The sequence below is a fragment of the Lycorma delicatula genome, chromosome 4 (assembly GCF_047948215.1).
Source record: "Lycorma delicatula isolate Av1 chromosome 4, ASM4794821v1, whole genome shotgun sequence".
Lineage (NCBI taxonomy): Eukaryota > Metazoa > Arthropoda > Insecta > Hemiptera > Fulgoridae > Lycorma > Lycorma delicatula.
Genome location: NC_134458.1, coordinates 127,130,626 through 127,154,663, shown reverse-complemented (window position 1 = coordinate 127,154,663; position 24,038 = coordinate 127,130,626). Strand labels below are relative to the sequence as shown.

Sequence of the window (24,038 nt, the reverse complement as noted above, 5' to 3'; positions counted from 1 at the left end):
CTCGCTACATAAGCACGTATAAAAATACACCCCTACGCAGTTAACATTCTCGTTTCCAGACCAATGTTTATGTTAAATATTTTCATTATTTTCTTTAGTAGAATGAGTCCAGTTAGCACCCGTAACACTTTTCTTCGTAGGTCAAACCATTTAGTTTTAATATCCCTCTTAATTGTCATTGCTCTTTTCTTATTCATATTACAATTCATTAATTTTTTACTTTTCTAATCCATAATCTGGCTTCTTTATATTTCCACTAGTTAATCCCATTTCACACGGAGGAACGCTTTTTGTAATTTAATATTATTAATCTTTTTATAGAGTAAAATATTAAAATGTACACATCTTCAATAATTATGTTTAGGATAATATAATATATTATACGGGAAAGATTATGATTATTTTAAATAATTATACATTATTTTTTATTACACATTAAGAGATTTGATAAACTGTTATTGAAATAAATTGAAAAAGAAGATTACGCTTAAAAAAATATCGAAACCAAGATGTCCATTTCTACTATTAAACAACCATCATGAGTATGATTGTTTAATAACTCTGGTGATAACTGAAATAGTCATTTAGGTTTAGATTTTCAATAAATTTTTTTTGGAAAACTTTTAATGACCTTATTTCCCGTAAATATATATATATATATATATATATATATTTACGGGAAATAAGGGTTACATTTTTTAAAAAAATCACAAAACAGTAAACTTATTCATCATTTTTTTTTAATGGTTATCTACAAAATTAATACGATAACTGAAACAACATTTACAATTCAAATTACATAAGGTAAGATGCACAATATTAGTAGCAGTAATAATAATAAAAAAAAAAAAACAGCAGTGAATATTTAATAAATATAACAATAATTATTTCCTGCCACTGATGATGTTCGCAATAATGAGAATGATGAGGGTGTACCTTCTAGAGCCAGCATATTCAAGCGATAAAAATGCGTTTGTATGCCTTGAAGGAGCAAAAGATATTCTTTGCTTCCTTGTATGCTTGCGTACTTACTACTACTGGTTGATTTCAAGAGGTAGTCTGTCTCTCTAGTGGAAATGCTAATGTGTGCTAATATTATTCCACCCTTAAGGGTTTGACCCAAGAAAGGGATGTATGCAGTTCTACCAACCAAGCAACCGATCCAACCAACCCCCTTTATTTTCATGGTATTTCCAATTCATACCTCCACTCTTCTAAGGGTACTTCAATTGGCTTTGCATCGTGAATACTATACTAAATCTATTCAAAATTGGCTTCTTATTTATGTATATATCGATAACATTTTCATTTCGTATGTTAATCTGTTAGTGTACATAAATCTTTATAATGGATCATCTAAAAATCTAACATATGCTTTGAAACTAGAATTAAAATCAGCAAAAATAATCTTTAGGAGGGAGGGATTATCGAAGAAGAAAGAGTACAAAAAGTAAAAGGGGAAATAAAAACAATGTACGAAGAATAAAAGAGAGGAAGAATTTTACAAATCTGAAGTAGTAAATAAGGTAAAGAAATAGAAAAAAACGTTACAAAACTTTTTTCGTGCGTAATTTTCATTATATTTGGCTTATTGATAAATAAGCCAAGTATAATGGCTAAAAAATAAACTAATTTTTAGTGAAACAAAAAATAGTGTTTGAAGGTCACTGTGTAACCGGAATTTATACTTCCTGAAACCAGATATCTGTCAAAATGAAACCAGTTTTATAGTATAAACGTATAACAATTTTTTTGGTCTTTCGTTTACTTTTTTACAAAAATATAAAAAAATAAATTAAAACTAATGACAAATATAATTCGTAATATTTATATAATAAAATTTATTTGTTAAAAAAAAAATAAAATCGTAATAGTAATAATAATAATTACTTGGACTTATCACAAGTTTAAAAAATAAGAACTACACTTAAGTGTAATTGTGAGGTATACTTATAATAATATGCCAAAAACTACAACATGAATTGTGGTGTGATATATATATATATAATATAATATAAAAATATATATATATATATATATATATATATATATATATATATATATACATATATATTTATACAGCAATTTTAAACAGTAACTGATCTTGTTCTTTAGAGATGCCGTAATCCAGTGAATAAACACATTTTTTTTTTTAGTAATAGTAAATAAGTAATAAAAATTAATTATATAAATATTATTAAATAATAAAAAAAGCGGACAAAAAAGTTGTAATCATTCCTGCCATTGGTTAATTTTTCTTATTTAATGGAAGAATACCTGAACGTAAACAAAAAAAGTTTAAAAAATTTAAAAAATTGATATTTTTAAACTTTGACGGTTCCCTCACCAGCAATATTGCCCCAAAAGTATTTTTATTTTTTTTTGGAATATTTGAACTACTACTATACTTAGGAAGACAAAAAGAAATTGGGTTATAAATTATTCAATAAATAAAAAAAAAAACCTTTTTCGATTTTTGGTGTAAGAAGGAATTTTGGGGCAACTTTCTTTTTTAAATGATACGGTAAACATGCGCGCATGTAGTGATCTTAATATAAAGTGTGGTTATATTTGAAAAAGTCTGTGAAAATTAATCCCAACAGAATATCTGCCCCACTCCTTGAAGATTTTGCCCCAAATTTTACCAACAAATTACCTTACGCATATATACAAGTTTCTCTGTACAAGATTTCATCATAATCGATTTATCCAGTCAAAAGATTAAGTTTTAAATAACACATGTACATAAGTACGAACATTAATCTCTTCTTTTTTTTTTCTTTTTTTGGGGTTCCTGGGTCCTGAAACATCGAAAAATGCAAGTAAACCCATACCTCATGTTTTGACTGATTACCATTCTGTCCTTGTAGCATAGCTCTAAAACTATGATGCCAGGAAAGTAAAAATAAAAGTTGAGTTTAAAAATATAAAACATGAGTTTTGTGGGGTTTTTCTAATACATAATTTACATAACTGCAAAATATTAACTTTTCTTAATTTTTACTGTTCTAAAAATTTATGTTTTTATATTATTTGTTTCATTGTACTTTGAATGATTTCGCAAGTAGCACGTTAACTTTAACGTTTGTTTTTTCCCAGTATTTTTATGCTTTTCTGTAAGATTAAGCTGCAAAAAAACGATTATTTTTATTTATTTAATTAATGTTTCACATCCTATATCCTTGAAACACGTTGAAATTTAAAATTCACTTTTTTCTTTGGACTATAAACTCAGCTTTTTTATTCTGTAAACACTTCCTCTTAATATATATGTTGGGCTATTCTCAACGATGTTGTGTTTGAAAACAACTTTATTTTATTTTGTGTAAAAATCAGAAATTGATGTTCACTCTATTTATATTATTAATTTTTATTAGATATTCTTCATAATAAATTATTATAAAATGTTTAGCGTACTTGTTAATTAATAAAAATTTAATTTATACATGTTAACGAGTAAGCACTACAGAGATAACTGATTTATAGTTATAATAATGACTACCGTAACACTTCTAAGAATTAATAGATTTCCAGGAACTCCATTCTAGTATTAACGCTTACATCAGCTAAATAATCTACTCTCTATGTACGATATGTCTCGTACATACTTGAAAATTGTCATTAACGATTTAACCAGCTAGTTTTTATTGTAGTTAAAAATATGATTTTACTACTTAGAATAATTTTAAGTTCGAGACATTCTAGCAGCTGTCATTTATTCATCTCATACTCTTCGTTAAAATAATTGTTTAAATCAAAGTCAAAGTTGTGTAAATGTTATATAAAATTATATATTTTTTTAAGCTTTTTATCGTTATGAGACGACATTGCAGCAATCCATTTTTGATTTAATATTCTATTTAAATTCCATTCATAACTAAATATTTAAAATACTCTTTTTGACGATAACATCATCATAATCACTATTACTTCAGAGTGGTTTTTAAAAAATTACATTAATAAGTAAAGCAAATAGTAAATGTTGCATTAGATGTTATTAATGTTATTGTAATATTTTTGTGTAATTTTCATAATCTATAAGGATTGCGGCAAATATTAAATAATAATACAATATTTATAATAATAATATTAATTTAAAGAATGAATAAATAAAAATATACATTAAAAAAAAATAGTAATAATAATAGGCCGTAAATGATTCTGGTGCCTTTTTCTTCCCAAGATTTTTTGGTCAAGGGTAGGACACACAAAGTCATCGTGTTTTCACGAGGTACGGCTAGATAGGTGTCTACGCAGTGAATACCAAACTAAATCGATTCTTTCCAAGGCTCACATCATTGTTTGTGGTTGTATTCCAGTTTTACTGAAATATTGCCAAACCCTAGAAACTATCGTTTTCAATGAAAGCATGGACGAAAGTTCTAACAGGAAAACTACTTCATTTGGTACTAAATCCACTGTTGTCAAGAGTAACACAAATGGGTCTTCGGATTCTGGAGAAATCATACGATCATGATCGAATGAGTTGGAGGCTTCTGGAAAACTGTATTACAGATTAAAACACAAAAGCGTTTTTGCAATAATCAATATCAATTCACTTTTGAAGACGGGCAAACTCAGTCATCTGATGAACACATTAACTAAACACAACATAGTAATTACAGCTATGCAAGAAACAAGATTTAAAGATGAACAGCCTTTCGAATCGGAAGGATTCAGAATACTCAAGGGAAACATAAGACAAAGAGTAATTAAGTCAGTTCCCTTTCTGGGCACGGAATTTATAGTAAACAAGAAAATAGTTGATTCAGTAAAAGATTTTTAATCACCAAACAGTCGAAGATCTGTGCTAACCTTTAAATGTACTAATACAGTGTGCATATTAGTAAATGTTCACGCTCTATTCAATCATCTCAACAAAACCAAATTTGATGAAGCAGACAAATTTTTGCGAAGATTGAACCTTTTTACCGCTAAAATTCCAAATAATTGCATAATAATATTACCCAATGACTTCAACGCACAGGTTGGAAGAGATAATAAATACCTTCCCATAGTTGGAAATTATCCAGCTCACAGGAAACCTAAGGAGCGCTAATCTTTACTCATTACCTTTCCTAGATTAATATGAAATTTATACCGAAAAACATCAAAAGAAAAAATACACAAATTCGGAAATTACTTAAATTTTACACTAATAAACTAAAAAAAAAAATTTTTTTAAATAAAAACAAGAATTTCAATACTTACTGGAGTCAACAGAAACTAAGAACTGCGAACAATTGAAGGAAACAATGATCATAACAGTTACGGAAACAATTCAGCTCACCAATGTAGGAAAGCACGCGTAGTGGAACTGGGAGCGCGATGCTGAAATCGCGTCAGTAAGCATATCGAGGAATAGAGGAAATAACCATAGCAAAAAAGGAACTTGCATAAAATGCCACAAAAGAGAATAAATTTTCAAACTTTTAAAAAACAAACGGAAAAAATAATCAGAAAAATTAAACGACAGTTTCATAATGCCAAATAAAAATAAATTGAACAAGACTTACAGAAGAATAACATTCGAGAACTTTAAAAACAAAATTTACCTAAGTACAATCGGTCTAGCTTATGCTTTAAAGAATAAAATAGCAGTATTGGGCTCATTTATCAAGAAAATTTTCAAAATTTTTCAAAAACCTTCTAAACTTTGAAGAAGCAGCAAAGTGATTTTTGTTTAAACACAAAATAAAGCCAATTCTAGCTGGCAACCACCGACTAAGGAGGAAATCCAAGAAATGACTAAATCTTTCAAAAGAAATAAGGCCTCGAGAGAAGACTTAAAATAGCAGAAATGTGGAAACACAATGGTCCCAAAACATCTATCTAAACTTACTAAATTCATTGAAAACTTCTAGCAAACCGAACAAATCCCATCAAATTGGACAAATGCCCTCATTCCTCCACAACATAAGAAAGGAGACAAGACAGATTTTAATAATAATTATAAAGGATTTGTACGCCTACCAGTAACTTACAAAATTCTCTCAAAAGCATTACTGACATAGACTGGTTAATACCTCCAAACTCGATTTAGGAAAGGGCGATATCGTACCGAACAAATATTCAACTTAAAGTCTATAATTACAAATTTAAAATTAAGAGCTAAAAATATGTCATCACGTTTGTTGATTTCAAGAGAGCGTATGATTCCATAGGTAAAAATTAGTTTTCAATATCCTTGCAGAATTTGATTTTCACAAGAAAACTAGAAAATTAATTCAACCAACTTAACTGACACTCATTCTAGAGTGAAATTTCGAGGAGAAATCTCAATTCGGTTTGAGATCAAGACAGGCGTACGATAGAGTGATGGCTTCTCTTCTGACTGCTTAGCATTCCAGATGACGTAGCCATAATCTCTGACTCAGTTGAAACGACCATCCAGCAAATAAACATTCTCAAAGAACAAGCTTAAAAATTAGTAATTCAAATCTCTTTTGAAAAGACTGAACATATGACCAATTTAAACCAGTCTAAAAAATGTTTGAGACAAAATACAGGTAAATAAGAAAAGCTGATTATTCAAATACCTATGAGAATTAATTGAAAATAAGGTTTAAAACAAAGAAGCAGTAAGTCTAAAAATAAACAAAATGATACTAGCCTACCAGCCTACAGAAGTCAAACATCTGTACAACAAAAAATCTATTTCTTTCAATAAAAAATTAAGATATTTTTTGACAATAATTCGACTTGAAGTCCTTTAGGTAGAAAAATGTTTATCTCTTAGCAGACATGGTGATCTAATTAAACTAAAAGTAGAAGAAAGAAAAATACTGAGGAAAATATTGGGGTCAGTCAAACAAAATGGACAGTACCGAAGACGGACGGATTTGATACATACATTGAAAAGATTACAGACACGATCAGAAAACAAAGAATTGAAATCTATAGACATCTAAAATGAATGGACTTAAGGATCCAAACAGTCTCACAAACAAACTTTTCACATATCTCTAACAAAAGATCCAGCAATAACTATTTTCAAGAAACAAGGAATGATTTACACAAACTTGGAATAACTGATGCTGATATCAAACTAATTCACCTCTGAGGAACAAATTACAAAAAATTGTAAATTTTTCAGGAGAAAACAAAATATCGGATCGGAACAACTTGGACTGAAGAAAGAAAAGGGAAACACTGGAAAATTATGATAGAAATGTAGAAGAACAACTTTCCAAAACGAACTAATTGAATCTCGAGGTCCAAAGAGGCTTATTCGAACAAAAAGAAAGTAATAATAATAAAACAGAATTGAAGTTTGTTGGTGTTTGACCACTGCACTGGTCAAACACTATTTTATTATAATATCGCAGCGTTTTAAATTAACTGTAAATTAAGGCATCGTGAGAAAAATTGTCATTATGTCCTATCTTGTAAAATCAGTTCCGTTAATTTGGCGGCGACTTTAGTGGTAAAGCTTTGGTACAAACCGTTCTCCTGAAACTTGTCTTGCTAACTTTGAGTAGTTACAACGTATTTGTATGTATTTTTATTACTTTCCCCTTTCAGTAGTTTTTAAATTGAATATAAATAACATCTTACTTAATTAGATGCTTGGAAGCTCAATCACGAGGAGATCATCACAAAAACACGAAATAACTCACGAGTCAAACAATCATGAAATACTGGATATTAACCAAAGATGGAATTTTATTTATCGGCCAAGAGTACAAATTAATTCTGAGAAATAAGTCATTATTAAAAAATCACATTCCACCTTCTTCTAACAAACGGGTAGACAGTTAACAAGTTCTGTTATTTCGTTCATGTAAACTACGAATTTAAATCCTATATTGTTAGTTAGAGCAGTAAATTAAAAAAGTCCAAGAATAGATCTTTTGAGATGATCGCAATTTATTTCTTTGAACCTTGAATTTTGGGTATTGGGCATTATTACCGACTGCTACTTGTTTCCAACCGTATAGATGCAAATGAAAAAATCTAAAACAAACTGATTTTTATTACTACAAATAGAGTAATGAACTTAATTTATTTAGCTTGTTGCACTGTAGAATGTAGTAAAATGGATTACTCAAATATCATAGAGTGATATTATCAAACATTTAATTTTCGAATCCATTCTTGATTTGATCTATTAACGTTTGTACGGCCATAATTTTTCTTTTGCCTTTCTGGAAACAAAATTAAATCAAAAAGTTAGGAATGCATATCTCAAAGTGAGAGTATTATTTATAACAGATTTAAAAACATAAAATACGAACACAAGATTATGAGACAATAATTTTCAACTGAATGTTTGTCTCCTTTTTTAAATGTTATAGTTGTTTTACTATATTTTAATATTGATAAGAAATAACAGTAGAAAGGGAAATGTAATGTAATTTGGTTAGATTGAAAATATTTAAGAAAATTATTTCTTCCATCGTAATAATTGCAGTTGCAAAATAACTTCAATAAACGAATTATTTCTTAAATCATACACTTCTACCTTGTTGCCATTGAAAAGATTTATTCCGACCGGCACTTATCAAAGAATTGTTCATACATTTATAACCAGTATAATATCATTATTCTATAATTATAAATTTTTCAGCTTTTCTAAACACTTAATAAAATAATTCCAAAATTTTAATATTCAGAATTCATGAAAAGTTTTCATTTTAATCCTAATTACGATTTTTCAATAAATGAGCCTTTATTCATTCATTAGAATTATCATATTTGTGAACAATCTGTAGGGCTATTAATCCTTATTTAATTTTTGATAATTCCCTAGCCAACCTATTACTTCTATTTCGGCCTAATTCTGACATTTTTAACAGAAAAAAAGAGAAATTTTTCTTTAAAGGTACTCATAAATCAAAAAAACCTTTCATACATCATTCGTATCATACATTTATTAAGACTTTCCATGGAGTGAGTTTAAGAATATTTATCAGTCAATGAATCCCTGTTTATTTATGTTTCGTCCCGTTAGTATTAGCTCAGTCATAGTTTAATCGCTACGAAACTTGGTAACCCGAAAGTCAATTTCATATTCAAAGTAGAATGGTTAGATATAAAAGGTTCATTTCATATAATCTCGGGTTAAAATCTTTCAAAATATACGACTTGTTCGACCGAATTAGGTTTGGAAATATTTTTCATTACACGACTCCGTGGGAAAATTTATATTAAAATCCGTACGACAAGTCATTTTTCCCAGTGGTGTTTTCCCTGCTTTCTAATACCAATGAGATCTATCGGCAAACTCTCTGTGTCGTTATTTACATATTTTGCTAATCTATCTGCTCAAACTTTCATCCTAAATATGACCCAGCCAACCAATAACTAATCAGATAGTTAGAAATGAATAGATTTAGAAGAGCTATCTTTCCATCTTCTATAGATAGAAAATGTCATGATAGATTCTTTTCAAGTGAAGAGAACTAAATGTGATGTATTTTTTAAGTTGAAACTCGGTTATCTGTTTTAAAAACTTAGTTTTCTGTCCTCATAAGATTTTTCGAATTGGAGAAAAACGTTAATTTAAATGTAATTTCCCAATTTTTAATTATATTGCGTTATTTTAAAATTTTATTACATTGTTATTTTTATTCCATTATTTAAAAAAAATAAAATAAAAATATTTTCAATCGAGATTATTGTAATTTGAAACCCAGCAAAGTGATATTTAATGATTAATAATATACAGAAATTATTTTTATTTGTTTTTCTGATTGATAGAAAACGCAAATTTTGGTTTATTTGTTTTCTGTTTGTGGTGGTTCTTATAAATGTCGAAATATGTGTGTTGAATTTTGTAATTTAAAATGATTAATATGTTTTTAGTTTACTTATATATTAGTTTCCAATTACGAACAATCTTTAATAGTATGTTCGAGCGTATTCGGATTAGTAATCCATCCAGAGGAACATTGATGTTATAATTATTTACTTCACATATCATTAATTATACTAACTTGAATTTTAAAAACAAAAATTATAAATATAATAATTGATCGTCAAAAGGTAAATATTTCTGTCAAGTCAATATGAAGATCTCAATTGTTATAACAATATAATTGTTTATAATCGTAACAATTGCGACCTTATTATTGTTATAATTTTTACTTTTAAAATTCAAGTTAGTATAATTAATGATTTGTGAAGGAAATAATTGTAAGACATCAATGTTCCTGAGGATGGATTACTAATCCGAAAGCGCTCGAACATACTGTTAAAGATCGTTGGTAAGTGGAAACTATTGTATTAATAAATTATATATAAATACCGACGTGCTTTGATTAATAAAATTAATTTAAATGTTTTTAGTCATATGGTTTTCTAAAAATTTTCACTGGATAGAAGTACTGTTATCAGTAGTCGTGACATTTTGGTAATTGCTAATCCGGAAGTATGCTGTCCAATGATATGTCAAAGTATGCCAAAGAAGATTTTTAACATAAAAAATTAGATGCACAGCATTCCTCAATAAATTATTTTTGTATTTCTGTTCATATTTTTTTTTCAAATTTAATATCACTCGATCCGGCTGAAAATTTAAAATAATTTAACTTTTCAGCCGGATCGGGTTATAAACCCCAGTTAAATTATTTCACGGAATAAATATATCGGCTACATGAAAAAAGTTAGCTTTCTTAGTTTGTCTTTCCCTTTTTCGAAGTATGGTTTATAGATAGAATGTATTAATGTGTGTTAATAAATGTATTATATGGTAGCAAATAAAGATCTTAAGCGGTATCTGTTTAGCCGGTCATTCAGGTTTTCAAGAAATGTTTTTTAATATTTTTACTTTTCCTTTAAGAGGAATGAGAGTATGCAGAATTATTAACAGTAAAATTAATATTGTTTATTTTTAGTGTAGCGTAAATATGGAAATTATTACTCTTTTTAAAAGCCTGTTTTAAAAGGAAACATTTTTAATGTGTTTTACAAGAGAAAATAATAAATAAATCATAGAAAGAAAGAATGAAGTAGAATGAGGGGGATTTAAAGAAGAAGAGATGGAGGGTTAAAAAGAAAAGAGAGAGTTAGGTCTATGTCATGAGGAAAATGTGATTTTAATGACAAAATCGCTTGGTGTCATCATAAGGGGTTGGTGGTGAATGCGGCGTCACTTTTGAAACTGCAGAAATGGTGGGAGAAAAAGAAAGGAAGAGGTGTTTGGTATTTACTAGAGGTTAGAGATGCAAACCTATCCACTTTAGAGATGTGTGTGTATGTGTGCGCGCGCAGTATAATTTTATCTCTGTCTATCGTGCACTTTTTTTATTTTACTATTCTTTTTCCTTCTCATACTGTGTGGCTTTGTTGTTTGATGCCAGATTTACATTTCAAGCACAATATCTTCTCATGATTTCTCTGTAAATGTAAATAGAACTGTTTCAGATATATCTACGAAAATCCTTTGAAGAATAAATGAAAATCACCGTTCTTTCCCTATTTTGTTTCCTCGTATTTTTATTCCTATATTTATTTCATTTGTTATATTTTTATTTTTATATATTTTCTTTGCTTTCAGTAAAAAAAAAAACATTAATTTTTAGTTAAATATTGTCTGGATTAGAAATAACCCGATGTTTTGTGTTTTATATTTTTAAGTTTTTATGTTATTTACAAAAGAGTTCATGTAAGAATATTTTTTTTAATTTTCAATAATGGTTGAATTAGAAGCAAATTTCACTCTCTACTAATTTTTTTTTTCTCCTAAGTTTATTTATATAATTTTTTTTTCTCCAACCAGTTTTTTTAGCTCTGTCGGGTTTAGGTACGTGTTTGTGTAGGCATATGCAATTACCACTACCGGCTTGCCAGGCCTGACGTATTTGCAGTGTAAGTGTAAATATTCCGATAAATATGTGGTATAAAAACGATTTATGTCGATCTGAGACGTGTGGTTAGTTGAACCCAACCACCAAAGAACACCACTATCAACAGTCTAGCATTCAAATCCATATAAAATCAACTAAATTTACAAGGAATCGAACCAGATAACTCGCGACTTCGAAAATCAGTTGATGTTGCGATGACGAGTTTAACCACTAGTTTAACCCCGCGGGTTTATATATATATATATATATATATATATATATATTTATACAAACCTCCGGGGATTATTATTGTAAGGTCTGTGAGTAACTTGATTTTGAAAAAGGTTTAAAATGTTTATTCCAGACGGTTACAAATTGAACTAAACTTGGAGTAGTTATGAATTGATAATCAGTTTCTTTTCGATTAATTCACCACGCAAAATTGAATTTTATGCAGGAGAATATGGATTAAAATTTTTTAGCGTATGTTTGACCAGGATTTCAATCTTGGATCTCTGAAATGAAAGGTTGAGTCACAACCACTCCGCTACAGAGAACGGACGTATTTTCAAAATTGTTTAAATCTTAAGTTTTTCGTCTATCTATCCCATGCTGTAATCAAATGGTTGTAGGTTGATTAGCCAGGTGTCTCATGGTATATTCATCCTCAAAAAAAACCGTTAGGCTTATTTGTTAAAGTGAAGCGTGAACAGTTTCCGTTTCTTTCATTACTAAGCCTAAAATATTGCTGATGATATTTAGTTTACAAAATACCACGTTCATTCGGTTCAGTGCAAAAGGCCTGTATATGTGTACATATGTTCTGTAGAAAATACCGTTACTAAAAAAAAAAAAAAATGTACCACAGGTCTTTGACGTCCAAAAAGAGGTTTAATTAAGACTGGAGATATAAAATATAAACGAACAAATTAATGTGCTTTCTCTATTGTGAAACATTTAAGTTATATATTCACTCTCTCTCCTCAGTTGTGGAAAATATATGCAAGTATATTTCATTATTTGATGTTTTGAAGTAAAATTGTATCTAAAATAATATTATAAATCTTCAAAACCATAAAACAAAGTTTATTTTCTACAACAGAAATTATTTGACTTCATTAAAATTTTTTTTTGTTTTTTCATTATGGTCAAAAGAAAGTTGTTAAAAAAAGTGAAATTTCTTGAGAATTGTTATTTTGATTGACTGAATAATTTGCTAAGATAGATTTTTGTTTATATCCATCTAAAAGAGGATTAAAATATGTAATAGAATTAAAGGCCAGTATAAGATTAAACAAGTTATGCTATTTATGATTCCAAATCTGATCGTAAAGGGACAATTAATCTTGGTGTCAGAGGTAGTTGCTGGTTCATATATGAGGATGAGTTGCTACAGGATATAATCATAGCAATTTATCTATGTATCATCTAGTAAGATGACAAATTCTACCAGGATGGTAGTAAGATTACAACTGTTGGTTGACAAAGATTGATTTTTTTTTCACCTTGAGCGCTTGAAACACCATAAAAATTCTTTTCCTTTGGTTAGGTAACAGCAGAAACCACCGGGTTGATCTAGTGAGAATTCGCCATTGTAAATCAGCTGATTTTTATGTAAAGAGTTCTAAGGTTCAAACCCCAGTATAGGCAGTTACTTTTATACGGATTTGAATACTACATCGTGGATACCGGTATTCTTTGATGGTTGGCTTTCAATTAACCACACATATCAGGAATGGTCGACTTTTTTTTTTTTTTTGACTCGATCGACTGTGTGGTATTACGCCACCCAGGGGAGTGCCTGTTATACTCTAATGAGCCTTCTCGCCTACCGGCTGTAAGTCCGGCATGGCAGGTCGGCTCACCGGTCAGTTCTTTTGAGTCACAGTATTTTTTACAATGCCCTTATGTATGTCGCCACGCCATACCTTGAGCAGCCGTGACGTAGCGACTGGGTCTTTTACTTAATCCTTCATTTCCCTTACCACATCTTCTTACATCTTCCGACAAACCCTTGGAGTCCCCAGTGGATCATTGGAACTGACACACCGCGGCATGTCAGCCCTCACCACTGGGGCTGTCCACCCTGCCCTAATCCATAATCAATACCCCAATTGTTTCTCATCTTCAGGAATGGTCGACCTGAGACTGTACAAGACTACTCTTAATTTACATGTATAAATATAATCCTCATTCATCCTCTCAAGTAATACCTTACGGTGGTTCCAGAGGTTAAACAGAAAAAGAAATGTGACAACACCAGAGTTTTCACGGACTAGTATATATTAAGTCAATTTATTAAAAAATCATAGCGTAGAAAAATCAATTACAATACATGACAGAATTCGGTGATCGTTCCATAATAATTTTGTTTTTCTGTTTATTCTATATAAATACTAATTATCAATTTATAAATAAAAAATTAAAATTAAAAAAAATATATATAATTTAAATACGCAAATAAAAATTATATCCATGTAAACAAAAGAGTTTTTATATAAATGATAAATTTAAAAACATTTATTTATGATCATTAAACGGATCAATTTTAATGCACTTTGAACTATTAGAAAACGTTTATTTTTGTAATATATTTTGCATTTTTGTTATTTAAATAATTTTTGTATACCTTCTATTTTATTTCTGTTGAACAGAGAGGTTTCAATTCATTAAAACGAATGTTTTATTATGCCAGACGAAGATATGGCAACAAAATATTACAGCTGAAGTTTCAACTTGTTAAACCTTCTAACAGGTAAAGTTTTTAATATAATTAGATTAGATAATTAAAGTAATGCATTTATATGTCATTATTATTTGATTTATTTCATTTAATAATTTTCTTACCAGAACATTTATTGCTAAATGTTATTCTCATTAACGATTTGTAAATTTTAAAAACTGATTTTAACTATTATTTTTGAGCAACTCATACATTATCTTCTACCTAACAGATTATCTCCTACCTAATCTATATCTTTCTTATCTCATTCTTTGTCGTTTACATTATCTATTTCATTCAAAAATTTTATTATAACAACCTACAGATAATGTTTTTTTAATGTCTACTGTCTTTAATGCTTGTTTTAAAAACAAACAATTTGTAATAATTTCCTTAAAAAGGTAACGTGAAAACATTACTGTAAAAAAAGGAAATTAGATATCAAAAATTTTATATTTATATATTAGGATCGGTACATAAATTACAAAATTTAATGATAAAGAGAAATGGTTAATCTCCCATCATAAAATACAAATATAATATATTTTTGATGTAATAGTAAAGCAAATTTGTGAGGAATGAAAACGAATACAACCGCTATTAAATAAAATAACAATTTGTAAGCCGTTAACTGAAAATTAGTTGAAATAAATACTTGCTTACATTAAAAATCCATATCGCATATATCGAGAGAGACAGGATTCTCACGGAATGCGTCCTTGTCATGCTCACACCTCCAGCTTTGTGACCATGCCAGACGATTGCAATTTTGTCAGTAGTTTAACATTAATTACGACTTAATTCCGTTCGTTTTATTTTCTATTGAAGCTACCTTTACCCATAATGGCATAAACAATACCCTGAATCCACATCTGTAGGCTGAAGATATTGATTCAAATTATTTTTGGTGTACGTTTGGTGTGGCATGATTGACAACCAATTAATAGGCCCTTTCATACTAGATCAACGTGTCAAGGGGAGACGTTATTTGGGATTTTTAAACAATGAATTTCGTATAGTGCTTGAAAATTTCTCATTGTCAAAACGAATTGAAATGTACTATGAACTTTGTGAAGCACCAACATATTTCACGAATGAAGTAAGACAAATTCTTAGATGAATATTTATTGGTAAATAGATTGGAAGTAGAGGGCCGATAAATTAGCTACGTAGACCACCTGACCTTACTCCCTTAGATAACTGTTTATGGGGATGGATGAAATACGAGATATAAAAGTAAAAATTAAACACATGTGATGAATTGACCGCTCCACTATCAATATTGCTGCCCTCATCAACGAGTGCAAAAATATCGGTTGGCGAAAGAAATGTAAGGAAACGAACTGAAAATTACATAGATGTCTATGGTGGAATTTTTGAACATTTATTGTAAATTAATTCAGTATAAAACAGTGAGTATTTTTTAAAAAGTAAATTAAAAGTATTTTAATTTTTGAAAAAAACTAATTTTATTGTAATAAAAGCCTGTTTTTAATTTTTACAAATTCATAAAATTTTTCTGTTAAGCTTTGTTTTGTCTTTAATGATAAATAAACGTTGAGTTTTTTATTTTCTTAAACTTTATCAATCAATTTTCTCAAGATTAGATTTTTTACAATATTTAATAAAATTTTGCTATTTATTAGTAATTTAACAAAGTTATTGTACTTCAGACCTAAAAAAACGGGGTTTTCATCACCGAATTTACCTGTATATCATAAAAGCTGAGGTAGATACAGTTGTGGAACCTATTTTATTCGATCCTTCAGGTTAAAGAACATAAGAAACCATTAAGTTTACCCCTTATATAACGACTTAAAAATTTCAGTATACCTCATTTTACCGAGGGAACTCAAATCCGGGTAAAAATTTTCTCCCTCCGTAGCTTGATAACGAAGCGTTTGCGGATTATTTTAAGATCTAAAATAAGTTCCCAAATTATTTCTGTTTTCTCCTGAATCATTCTATAAATGAACTTTTGGGACAATGGTAATGAACGAAACGTAGATTGATTACAGAATTAATAATTGTATGCAGGGTGATATTAAAATATGGAAACTGCTTCATTTAAAAAATGACGGAAAAATATTTAAAAAAATGTTATGAATAAAAAACAAATGTATAAAAATAATTTTCATGAAAAAATCAAGGACAATTAATTGACAAGAAATTTCATTCGGTCACTTTTACTCTATGAAACTTATGTATTTTAAAATAAAAAAAAGAGTATTCTCTATTAAAGTGCAGATTTTTGAATAAAAAATACATTCAAACTGATTAAAAACATTAAAGTAAGAAACAAGCATACATTCATATATCAGATCCGACAAGCTATTAAGAATAAAAATTAATAATTAAAAAAAATAATGGGGAATGAAGTAACCGTTAAATCTTTTGCTTATTTCTGTTAGCGTACATATTGATTAAATACGTACAAATAATTTCCTTGAATTTAAATAAAAAAGGATTGTTTTACTGAAATAAGTTATCAACGTTTATAAATTTATTATGAAATGACTCTTTTTGAATTAAAATAAGGATATTGAGATTACGCTTGCCAGGTTTGATAATTAAATAATAAAGGCAAAGAATTACGAGAAGGATGAGATGAGTGAGTGTAATTGAGATTGGGAGAGATATAAGTGATTAGTTTAAATAAAAGGAATGCTTTTCAGTTACATATTAGCCGAGTCAGCAATTCACAGTTTGGGAGGATAACCTTGTGAAGGCCGCATCAGCATCAATCAATGTGTCAGGCAGGCGTTGAAACGTACCGCTTCTAGAAATCTTAATAACAAGCAGGTACAGATTGGCCTATTCAGACCACGTTATCGGCATCCTAACGTCTAACACCTCCCGTTTCCCCTTGCTCAACACACCACCAGCTACTCTATTACCTACCGTCAACGTGCCCGTTATTGCTGCTCATTGAACGCATTCAAGTTTAAATAGCTCAGCAGAAAAGAGGTTTCCCCGGAAAACGTCTTTCACATCTTTTTTCCCCTCACTTTTTTTTTCTTTTTCACTTCACTTGTATGAAAGTAATTTCTTTCTCTCTGAAATATTTTTACGCCATGCAAAAAATAGTTTAAAATGTCAAATTCAAATAATAACATCACAATGAAAATGATCAACTTTATCCAGCTTTGTTTTACGAATAATCTGCAATTTTTATCTTTTATAAGACAAAGATGCTTGCCATTTCCTAAAGGTTTTACCTTATATATACGGCCGATTTGTATTGTAATTTTTAAAACTAAGAATAATTTACAATACTAAATAAAAAATCAACAAAACAATATTAATTTTAAGGTAAATAAATAAAAAATGAAATTATGAAAATAAATAAATATTCAAAATAATAGATATCCTTTTTTAATGCACCTTTTTTAAAAAAAAACTCATTTATGTTTTAAATTAATATATGACAACAATTATATTCCATAAACAGGATAAAATATATAAAAAAAATTAAGACAATGCCAACATAATACCGTAAGAGTAAAAGGAAAAAAAAATATCGGGATTTTAGTTTGTTTTTTATCTCTTTGATGAGGTGTACAATACCTCAAAGTTTGCCCCTCGCCAACTGCTAGGTCTAATGCACTAGTCATGCAAAAAACTTGCGTCGCCTGCTTATATTCATTTCTTTTTATTTCCATTGTTTTATTTATGATATAAATGTATTAACTCCACGTATTAGTTTATCTATATTTTATTTTTGTCCTTTTTATTTCATTTACTTTAAATAACTAGAAATAAATGCTAATAGCATAATTTTTTTTTTTTTTGACTTACCGTATTGGAGAAACTTTTACTCTAAAGGTATTGCTACATCTTCGTCGCCGAAATCGTATTCGCTTGTAGATGAATAATTACTGTATTCATTACTACTTTCTCGTAAATTGATAACAAATTCATCATCATCATCATCATCATCAACTAAATATTCTTTCTCCAATTGTTCATCTACTAGTTTTTTCATATTCTCACATATTGGCGGCATTTAACTTGAAGTGACGTTTCTTTGGGCCACATATCTTTTTATGTTCGCTCATATCATTTCGCTAGAGGTTACAACCGGGTGGTATGATAGCAGGTAAATGAGTATGTGACCGTGAGCTTCCAGAAGGAGATCAAAAATCTATGTTTAACGCCTTGGTTTGTGCAGCTTAACTAGTTTGTAAAGTTCCAATATAAGCATTTTAGGATGAAACAGTATTTGATTCTTAGATTTTTGTGTTTGTCTAATCGTAATGATTATTATGGAATGCAGCATTATCTAGCACTACAACTGATCGCAGGGATAGATTTAGACAGAATTTATTTGACTCATTTCATGGAATTTTCGGAGTTCATGTTATGATAATGTCCACTGACATGCTCCACGTCAGCAGAGCGTTGTAAGTTTTGTTGAGATATGAGAACATAAATGTATGTTTCATATACATAAACAACGGGAAGTTTTTCTTCTCTGTAACGTTTAATACATCTTAAATAACTTATTCTTTGTTCTCGTATTTCATCATTTTCGGTGAGAATATTTCTAAGAATTTACAAATTCTTCTGATGCTCCATACACTACCATGAAAACTAATAGCCTCTTTCAGTTTATTACAATATGTTTAGCTGTAGGAAGGACTTTTTCTTGGAAATATAAATCGTAAACAACTTGCCTGATTAAATATTTATCGAAAACCTTTAAATTAAGAATTCTGTTTTCTTTTTATATGTTTATGAAGTTTGAAACGAGCATTCAACCAAGATCCCATTCTTTCTTTTCTAATAGTTTTAACATTTCTGACCGAAACCCCACACGCAGTAGCAGTTCTGTGTATACACCTTTTCACATGAATATTAAATGGTACACTTGGAAGCTGTTCTTGGTGTTGTTTGGCATTTTTTCTGTAAACTGATTAATGTTCTATATAATTTCCCGAGCTTCACTATGGAGAGTTTTCCCCGTCTTACATTTTGACGTAAAACCCTCCATAATTGTTCGGAGAACATTAAAACTATGCAAGAAAATAAATATTCAATAATATTAAAATATAACTACAAAAAAACTATTATGCGCAGGTTAAGGCACTCAACATATGAAAAACCAAAATACAGACGAGTTTAAACAAATTAAATTTACTCGGCACGCACTACTTAACAATTAAACTGTAACAAGATTGTTTTTATGTGTTTGCATTTTATTTTAAAAATGTTGCATTATTAGCAATCAAATGATGTCATCTGGTTAGACAAATTGCAATTTTAATAAAGAAGATTATTGTTTTTTTTTTTTTAATCGATGTCTTGTAAGGTAAAAAGTTCAAATATCATACTGGAAGACGCGAATTATTACTAAATATCGGTCTATTAATTTATCGATAATAATTTATTCCATAAGTTGTACAATGTCAGTCAACTTTTTTTTTCCTGTTTAGCCTCCGGTAATTACCTTTCAAATAATACTTCAGAGAATGATTTGTATGAGTGTAAATGAAGTGTACTCTTCTACAGTCTCAGTTCGACCATTCCTTTGATGTGTGGTTAATTGAAAAACCCAACCACCAAAGAACACCGGTATCCACGATCTAGTATTCAAATCCGTGTAAAATTAACTGACTTTACTAGGACTTGAACCCTGGAACACTCGACTCTGATTTAGAAGACACGTTCACCCCTAGACCAACCCGGTGGTTTAAAATGTCAGTCAACTATTATTGGTTATATCTCCGAAAATAATTAACGAATCGAAACTTTTTTTAAAGATGTGGCTTTCCGAATACTTTTAAGCTGTGTTTTTAAAAAAAATAATTTAGGTACAAATTCGTGAAGATTTTCAGTTTGTTTAAAAGCAAATAAAATTGCGAGTATGTATGAAAATTCTCTAGGTTCTCCTAATTTAACTTTTTCAAATGCATTTGAAAGTTTGAGTGGTTTTTTTGGTGTGATTAAATTTTCAAGTATATAGAGACTTTATTTCAAGCTCTACACACTTTTCTTTTAATCTGTATTGCAAAATTATTATGCAAAAACTGTTAGGCGGATTTTGTTGAAATTTGGCGTTTCTTTATTATATCAAAAGGTTCTTTGAGGCAAAATTTGAAGGTCCTATGTATAACTTAAGTACTCGAAAAATATTTACAAAAATTTTTTTTTTTTCATTTATTGACTGTTATTGCTATTTTTGCATCAATAATAACGTATTTTCGATTTGCAACCGATGATATTGGGTGTAAAATAATTAACAAAACTTTGTTTTGATTCGATCTTTTCTTTAAAATGAGCATTTATAGTTATCTAGGGATATATGAGAGACAAATGGATATGTTTGTGATTTTTTTTTGCACTTTGTTTAATAAACACCTTTTTCAACTATAGCATAACGCAATAATCATTTCTGATAGTATTTCGGAAGCATTAAAGCAAAATTTAGCGATCATATAGAAAAAGTCCAAATATGCCCATTTCAAAAACGATACCGCCTGAAATATATATATATATATATTACGAATATATGTGTATTCGTAAGTATATAATGAGTAAATGAACTACTTGGACACTAAAATGTAAAGAATGAAAAAAACCGATAATCCAATTATTGACATGATCACCGTTACTTCTCCTTTAATAAAACAACTATTCTTCTTATACTCGCCGGGAAAGTATAGATGAAAAAAAATTAATAATTTTAAATATTAGACAAAAGAGAACGATTAAGTAATTTTATTTCTGTAACGAGTAAAAATCGTGCAACGATAATTATCGAACCTTTTCTTGGTTTTTCCTGTTTGTAGAAAAAGCTAATCTTAATTAGATTAAACTTTATTTTTTAAAAACATTGTATAATTTTTATCTATATCTACGAGTAAAATACAGTATTCTGTATAACAAAAAAATAGGGATTTTCCTTAACAATTGAAACTGTGAATGTTAGATAAAAAGGCCATTCTAGGAAACATTTAAATTTCATGTGCAATGTCTTTTCGGAATATTAAGATGTACAGTAAAATGGAATCAAAATGGAACTTTGCCAAATCCATTGTACGAGTAATGGTGAAATAAAATTCTTAACGCTATTTTGCATGTAACATCTTATACATAGAAATGGTATTTTACTTCATTTTATCTCTACTTTTTTTTATTCAATCTTTTTTTTTATATGCTTGTTGAATGTCCATCCATAGAAGCGTATAATAAAATATGTGTATATCATTCATTGTACAGCAAAAAATTTAATTGTATTAAAATAATAAATAATAAAAATATCTAATTTATCCCAGAAGATGGATGATAGTTCTTAAGTTTTGGTAGTCAAAAAGCAAATATTTTATTAAAAAATATTCCTCTTAATTTAAAAGTACAATATCTCAATTTGTTAATTCATAGAAATGTATATTACGAAATGTACAAACTAATTTGTAATTGTACAAATTTTTATTTTATGTTTTATAAGGAAATTAATCTGACCTTCTATCCAGGTTTAGTTTAACATTTCTATTTGTTTTAAAGTTTTATATTGAAACATTGTAGTACCTTTTACATTTAACGTAAACAAATTTCCACCTGTGTTTAAAAGTAATATAATTTCAGAAACGTTTTTTACTTTTAAGAAATTTACAATTTTTATTGTAGGATAATTGAATGGTTTCAATTAAAGCTTAAACGAAAACAACTATGGAAACTAAACTAATAAATAAGGTAAAATCTGGTTCTGTTAAAATTTCTAAACTGAGGCATGACTTATAAGCCAACTCAACTGGCATCTCTCTTTTAGTAATGGGGAAATTGTAGTTGGTCAAGCGTAGGAGTGATACGAGTTACATCACAACCCCTTGTAATCATTGGCTATAAAATGAGGTAGCAATATCTGCTTTACATTTAAGAGTTGCCTACATGTAATATTAAATTCTCAGACGTTTGATATATTTTTTATTTTTTCCTTCACCTGAATACCAATTCCTGAGAAATCTTGTTTTTAGTTTCTGATGTACAAGTACAAATTTAATTTAAATAAAGAAAATGCAACTTTTACTAATTTTTAATTAACAAATTAAACTATTTTAGTTTAAATTTTTCACTGGAAATAAACCGTTTTAGTTATTGTATTTTGTAAGACAAAAATATTGTAAAAGTAAAAACGTACTTCTAAAAGTTAAAGATATACATTCCTCAATTTATCTCACTATTATATGAAGAAACGTCATTTTCGTTTGTTCCCGATAACCACGAAAACTATTTAACCAATCATTACGAAATTTTCGGAATGTTTACGACAGTTCCAACCTCACCAATCTCTCTGTTATAGAAATCATAAATAAAAAAATTGGGCAGTTCTGCACAATAAAAGACCTAATTTTCGTTTTTTTGTTTTGTATAATATTTTTTGTACAAACTATTTTGTGTAATTTTTTTGCGCAAGAAATATTCAAAACATAAATTACAAAAGGTAATCTATTTATTTATTTTATTTATTTAATATTAAAATAAATTTCTGCGAGAAACTCAATGCACAAGCATTAAGTATAAACTCACTCACCACTGTGACAATGAATAGACGCGTATTGAGGTTATGTTGGGTGTTTTCAACCTTAAATTGAGAGTAACTGAAGAATGACTCAACCAATCTTAATCAGATTTTCACATGCAAAGGTTCAGATACATACTACAGCATACTTAAATTTCTATTAAATTTATACAGTACTTTTAAAGATTTTTAAGCCACAAACTTTATACATATGTGTTTATATATATATATATATATAATATATATATATATATATATATATATCTATATATATATATATATATATATATATATATATAGAGGTGTATCATCAAGTTCACCCGTAACTTTTGTAACTATTCTAGTCGTGAAAATTAATGGAAAAAATCATATGACCATATATCCTTCTTCTTTGTTTGCGAGTTAAAGATAGTGAAAGATTTTGCCCGGATTTCAGCCACCCCGGTGGAATGAGGACGTACTGAAATTTTTGGACTTTAATTAAGGAGCATAATTAATGATTTCTTGTGACATTTGATCTGAAAACTCTAATAAAATAGGTCCCATAACTGTATATGCAGTAGTTTTTGAGAAATATGGGGAGAGAATCAATAAATTGGGGTAAAAAACCTTGGTTTTATGTTTGACATACTTTGTTGAATAGGCAATAAACACATAAAACTTTTAAATAAAATTTGTAAAAGAATTTAATTCTAAACAAAATCGTGTAAGAAAAGTTGAATGAATAAAAGAAAAGTTAGAAAAATTCGAATTTTATTTATAAAGAGTACACTAGATCAAAGTGCATAACACATACCATTTTATAATAAATGTTCAAAATGACCCTTTTAACACTATTTCTTGGCACTTTTCTGTACTGGTTTTGTTGCTCTTGAGGATAGAGGAAAAATATTGTATGGAAAACAAAATACATTCTCATGAGGAATTAGTTTGCCCGTATTAAGCTCTTTAAGAACAGCCCTGATCTGCTGCATCCATCATGCGCACAATAAATTCCTCAGAAGAA

General features: G+C 28.8%; 1 long non-coding RNA gene across 1 annotated transcript in view; it reads left to right on the top strand.

Moving 5' to 3' along the window:
- Window positions 1-24,038, top strand: part of LOC142323861 (uncharacterized) — a 255,933-nt gene that overhangs the window by 108,343 nt on the left and 123,552 nt on the right. Inside the window, exon 2 of the long non-coding RNA XR_012756173.1 lies at window positions 14,444-14,544. This is a non-coding gene — a long non-coding RNA (uncharacterized LOC142323861). The remainder of the gene's footprint in view (window positions 1-14,443; window positions 14,545-24,038) is intronic.